We start from the raw sequence: 6,938 nt of genomic DNA on the forward strand, positions 1-6,938 counted from the left end.
TCTACAGTAGAATTCGATCTTGTGTGCTATTCTCATTTGGCCTAAGGGTGGCAGTGTTGATTTACCATTTAGCTGCTCACTGTTTAAGTTATCCACCTCTAGTCTGACAGTGATGTATTCCATAAAAGAGAAATCACATGGACATATAGTACAACTATCAACGACTTTAAAAAAACAAAACATGCAAGAATACAGTTCTCTGCTGTTGGAAAAGCCAAAGCCCCTTTTCTCAAAACCTTAATTGTGTGGAGACGTAAAATGATTTCACTATCACAAAACACAAGAATGTTTTCTTTCATGACATGTGAGGTGAAAAGCATCTAGGAACCTAACTCTCCCAGTGAACTAACATTACACTCTTGTACATAATTTCATGGCTTTGTAAGCGAGATGCACTGTAGCACTCTAGCAGTGGAGGAAGCTCATGAAGCAGCGTGTGTCAGTGCACAGCAGGGGGCAAACCAGAGCTTGGAATAAACTGCTGTTCATGGATAGAATATACTGTAAAGAAAATTAGTTTCCCGGTGTTAAAGCACATCGATGCATGAATATACGAGTATTTGTTGAGTGGCAGGGGATAATGTTCTCTCGGGGCCGTCCCACTAAATCCAGTCCAATCAGCCCTGCTTTTCCCCTGAATTAACCAATTCCTTTAACGAGCCATTGAATTCGGATAAAACTTTCATAGCGCTCCTAATTTACAAATCCCTGGTCAGGTTCCAGTGAAGCTCCGACAAGGAAGAGGCCTGTAAGCGTCACTGCGTCATTTACACATTAAAAAGGCCTGCCGCTTCACAAATCTAATTTTCATAGAACATCACCTTTAGGAAGTGAGAGATTTCTGGCACCATGTTTTCTGTTTGCCTGCGTGTGAGAATCTTCCTGCCGAGTGATTTTCAAATTTTCGGTGTCACATCTGTGACTCTGTACTTTGCCAGTAAATGATGAATTGAATTTTGCATGAGCGTGCTTATGTAAGCTGGAGCTGGGGGAAGGAGTGACTCAGGCGACAGACAGAAACTGATGGGGGTTATTTTTCAAAAAAATAAAAAAATAAAGTCAAAATTAATTAAAAAGATATCATCTCCCTACATGCCTCAATGGAAATTCTGGAGCTAATTCAAATACCTGCCAAGTGTTGACCCTAAATTCTGCTTAGAATAACAAACTGATAAAAACATTTTCAGCCAAAATATGGACTCAAGCTCAGTAGTCTGCACAATCTACTCACCAAACTCAATATTTCTTTTATGACTTGGTCCAAGTAAAATGACCAAATCAAGTGTGACTCATAAGGCATGAATATATTTTCTGAGCAAGGGCAGCAATAAAACCCACAGAGCGCATCCACACCAGTGATGTATGGGGAAAAAAAACAAAAAAAAAACAGCACGCAACGTAAGCTTACATTGTCTTTGTGTCTTACCGCTCTCCTGTCGTTGTCTTTTGTAATGGTAATCAAAGTTTCACTCTGAGAAGACACTGGCAACTCTCAGCGTATTGTTTGAAAAGTGGAATTTCAAAGGTTTTGTACAGAGAACGGTTGTAATGAATCCAAAGTCGGAGATGAGAGCTGTAGAACATTTTTTCCCAATGTCTTCTTCTCTTTCCCTTCTCTGTCATAGCACCCTTCCTAATCACCCTTCAACCCAGCAGACCTGCCATCCCCATTGCACACCTCTCTCCAGGCTGCCAACTCTCATGGCTCCCACCTTTCTTTATTTGCTCTTTGATGTATTCTCCAGAAATCGACATACTTTGTGTGCAAGAGAGTAGTCTGACAGAGCCTTCCAGTCCTCCTTCACTGTCTCTTCTGTGATTAATTCACAAGTCCAAATCAGTAACATCCTCTGACACTAATTTCCTATGTAACATGACATCTCTGTAGCTGGCAGGACTTGTAGGTCCAAAGGATGCCTGAATGCTGAATTCTTTCCTGTAATAAATCATTAGCCATTAGGGACCTATGTGCCCTAAATGACTTAAACAAATGAACTTGTCTGCTTTAATAAGACCTTCCATTACCTGAATATGTTCTGTTTAAAGGCAAAGGAATAAGGAAGTATTATGATAGAAGAACTTTATTTTGGGAGAACTGGCTATATAGAAGTATATTATACATACAGGTTTTTGCAAATGATAGACATTATAGTAACTGAAATTATACAGAATTGTAAAGATATTCCTTGCAAAATGTATTAACCTTTTTAGCCCCAAAAACCTATATAATATCCATTGAGACACCATGATCTGTCCCTCCTTAGACCACGCTTGGTATGCAGCCATCATAGCTGACTTCGACCAAAGCAAACGTCTTGCCTTGTCAGCATGCTTTGAGCCAAGTCATACAGTCATAATAATTTGGTCCCTGTCAAAATTGCTCAGGTCCTAGGCCAGTTTTAGCTTTGGGAATAGCTGTGCTCACTCTGCCTGAACAGGTGTCTTTGACCATCTCTTCAATAGAAAACATAGTTCAGACAAATAGTTCACACCGCATACCAGCTTAAAAAACACAGAGGCTGAAAGAAGTAGAACAGACAGGCGTTCTAATGTCAGTGCTAAAAATAAATAACCACTGACTGTAACGTATCCGTCCATCCATACATACATGTCATGTTTTTGATCTGTAAATAAAAGACAGAGGAAAGCAAAAGACAAAAAAATCAAGAAAGAAAAACACTTAATTCCATTAAATGTCAGCGATTTTGCGAATCTTCTGACTGGATAAAGGACACTGACAACGAGAATGGAAGAACTACATTTAATGAGCAGGCTAACAATGTGAAATGATAACCTCATACTTGTTTCCTCTGTAGAGATCCACACTTGAACTGAAGTGGTTACATTTCTGTTGCACTTCAAACATCAATATTATTATTTTTTTAATCTTGCTTTTACTTTTGCTGTAGCAACTGTAGGAGGTGTGGATTGTGTCTGTTGACTGTAGATGCTGTTCCCTACAGTGACTGCTGGTCTTCAGGCTGTATAAGCCACCCTATAGCTGCTGATTGCTGACCATTTTATTTATTTATTCTTTTGTTGGTCAGGGATCATGTACAAAAACAGTTCTGGCAAAGTTTTACTGAAGTGGAACTAAAATGCGTTATTTGGTTGTATTTTGATAAAAGTGGACATGATAATAATTTCAATATTAATTTTTGAATTCAATGTTTTATCACACTGAGAACTGAATCATTGTTCTTAGTGCCGTTTATTTAAGCTTTTAGGTTGAACTGACTTGCCACCAATGACACTCCAGGAAAACAAAAATGAGACATTTAAGAATGTCTAATGGGAAACAATGAGGAAAATATTTATTTTTAAAATAACCCAAAATGTTCTGGACATTTTAAAAAGCAGTGGATTAATCACTTCACTGCTGATTTTTTCAGAAGTAAGCATCCTGTGGGAGATTTGAGAAGCAGAATGTGGCTACAAAAGAAGAAATATCCACTAAATTTTCAGAGCTGTTCACTGCTAATTAGCTTGTACTTTAGAGGTTTGACTCTCTGACATTCGACACAAAGTCAAGTTGGGATCAAAACACTCTTGCTTGAAACTGTTTAAAGTATTAAAACAGAATAACTTTTCTTGATGATTCTCAGAAAACTAAAGTACTCTAAATGTTCAGATTATGTGCGATTTGCAAAGTTAACTTATGCATGTTTATACCCCAACTTTATTTTCAGACAGCTAAGAATGGATTGCACCGTCGTTATAAATGTTTTGACCATGTTTTGTAGATGTAATTTGACATCAAAGTTTAAACACATTAGGTTGAAGCCTGAATAAACATAGCCTGTCCTCTCTTCTTTCAGTTTCTTTCTCTCGACATTACTGTTCTTTAATTTATTAGTTTGATATATGGAAGATGTATGGGCAGAAATCTGTGCCATCAGAAACTGAATTTGAATATGTTAAATTCGAATATGAATTGCTCAGATTGAATTGTAACTTGAATAAATGCTTTTAAAAACTGAATTTGAATTAGTCTAATTTGAAATTCAATTTATAGATTTGAAACTGATCATCACTAAATTGAAATTGAATTTTATAGTTTATAGTTTGAAAATGAATTTGCTTTGAAACCATATTTTATCTTTTAATAATTTAGCTCTCAAATAATTTCAGATTCAATTCTCACCATTCAGTTTCAGTTTTACAATTCAATTTCAGTTCCAAAATTCAGTTTTTTGGAGACTTACATCCGGTTCCGGTTCAAGAGTAATCAAGCACAGATTAATAGAACTATGTTTTACTAGCGGACCAAAAGTGTAACTGACGGGAATCTACAGCATCTTGAGCTGAATTAAGACTCCAGAAGTAATTCGTCATGTCAAATGACCAGCGGATAAACAGGTTACATGTATAAGAACAAGCGTCATGTTAACAAATAATAAAAGTACATGTTAGCTAAAAACGTTAATTTAGCATAGTTTGCCCTGGATTCAGCTTTGCCAAACAAATATGATCGACTGTTTCTAGTAGAATTACAATTTAGTGATGATCATTTTCAAACCAATAAATTGAATTTCAAATTAGGCTAATTCATATTCAGTTTTTAAAAGCATTTATTCAAGTTACAATTCAGATTCAATCTGAGCAATTCAAATTTGAATTTAACTTATTCAAATTCAGTTTCTGATGCCACAGATTTCTGCCCATAAAGATGTTCTACTGCTAAGATCGAAGGTCTTCTTTTCTCTGCCTGTTGGATGTGTCTTCACATCCATTATTAACTATACTTTCAATGAATCTACAATAGTCACTTATGTATATAACTTTCCACCCAACAAGGAAAATATACGAGTTCATAAAAACCCCCCTCTTTGACTGCACATGTGGTTGCTTTGATGTAACTGGGTCCATTATCATTCACTCAGACAAACATGAAGCATGTATAACAATATAATATTAAATGAAACAGTTAACGCAAATACCATTGTCTCCGCAGACAATGTGTGAGTAACTAATGTTTGCTAGATAAGTTGACAGGCAAAGGATGCAGGGGCAGAGATATTTAAACTAATGTTGGGTATTTTAAAAAAAAAAGATCATCTTTGTTTTAAGCATTAAACATATAATTTCAGGGTCAAAATTTTAATTTAAGCAGAAAAAATGTATTAGTGCGTGCTAGACAGAAGCTGTTGAATTATTCATAATATAACTCTATTTAAGTATAAAAATGATTTAAGAAAATAGAGCAGGTCGTGTTTCCCTCTGGAGTTGTTTTTAATTAAGTAATGACCATGACTTAACGGTATGGTGTTATTCCACCTACTCTAGCTTAGGGCTGGCATTTGGCTTGCTGACGCTTATGCTACACAGCTTTTTTGAGATTTTTTTTTTTTAAAAGGAAAAAAAAACAGATATTCAGGATCCATTCCTCCCTCTTGGCCAATGATATTGGCTAGGGGGGAGTAATAGAGATGAGATGATGATGAGTGCATGTATGCATCTTAAATAAAAGCCAAAACATGAACAGCACAACACTGCGTGAGTTACAGTGTGTGAATTCAAAGAAAGAAAATACATTAAAAACAAAAGAGGCAATAAGGAGAAAACTGGGAAAATGAGGTCAGTGGATAAAAGTTGTTCTTGAATGACATCACCTCTCTGCTTTCATTCAGTTTGCTCCAATTGAACTTAAGGCCAAGTGGCATGAATTGCCACAAACACAGAGTGTTTTTTTTCTTTTTCCGCTTTAATCCCTGAATCACACTCAGCATAAAGAGCACAAAAAGGAATATGGGCAACTCAGCAATGGGAGGTCTCTGCAACATGAAATAATTTAATATATACCTCTGAAGTACCACAAAAAAAGCCTTGCCAACCATGTGAAGGTGTGAGTAATGTGAAAGAAGGTTTAGCATATTGTTATACACAACTCTCCGTTGGCAGTCATCTTTGAATTGACTCAACAAGGAATCTTCCTGATGCAGCAAAATCTGCTTTCATGTTCCGTTATTATTATTCTTGCTTGTGGGCAAAATTCGAAGCAGGCAGGGATGTGATGTTGTAGGTGGTGATTGAGGGGGTTTACAAAATGGCTTGAGATGTCATAGAGCCAGTAGTCAGACATCAACACATAAAGGCACTTAAATTAGAAGACAGGATGTATTTTGTTTATTCTATTTAGGGAGGCCTACAACATGTAAGGCTTGAAGAATCTGTGAGGGAATCAATCAAATGCACTCTGTGTTTAGTCGACTATGTAGCACAGAAGTCTTTAGCGTAATTTGAAAGCAGTATTAAAAAGGATTATTAGATGTTAGGATGTCACTGCTAATAATTTGCTCGAGCCACAAATGTGAAATTCATTAAGCCAGTCCTTCACTACTCCTCTAAATGTAGATCCTTTAGATAAAGCCGCAGGGCCTGATAGCTATCAGACATAATTAAACTGATAATTGTGATTGCAAGAATTCTCTTTGGGCTGTAATTATAAGGCAGAAACATTGGATGTTCTCTCTGGCCTATTTACAGACAAATTGCACTAACTTCATTTGTATACAGCACAATCTGCAAGTATTTGGATTTTTTCTTCTGTTTTTGTTTTTTGTTTTTGCTCTAAATTCAAGTATTTTATATTTAAATTGAAAAACTGACTGAGGGTAAATTACAAGCTTTTAGCTATCATTGGTTATATGTACAGTCACTGTGGCTTTCTCTGGATTGAATACTGCCACAGTCTTTCAGAAGCTAGGTTAACCATGTCCTTGGTCCTAGGTTAACTCCAAGCACCAGGTATTCTAACGCAGCTGGTTGCTTCTATATGGGATACACATTAAATGCAGATAGTGGTGATTAATAATGAGCTCTTGCAGAATGTAATGATTAAATTGTTGGGATTCAGTTTTAAGATAATTTTTAAAACTCTCCTTCCACTTATTTCACAATCCTATATTCTAATTGGCGATCATTCCTCCAGTGGGAGT

This window comes from Pundamilia nyererei, unplaced genomic scaffold, assembly GCF_000239375.1.
Source record: "Pundamilia nyererei isolate P.nyererei 1_Seehausen unplaced genomic scaffold, PunNye1.0 scaffold00153, whole genome shotgun sequence".
Lineage (NCBI taxonomy): Eukaryota > Metazoa > Chordata > Actinopteri > Cichliformes > Cichlidae > Pundamilia > Pundamilia nyererei.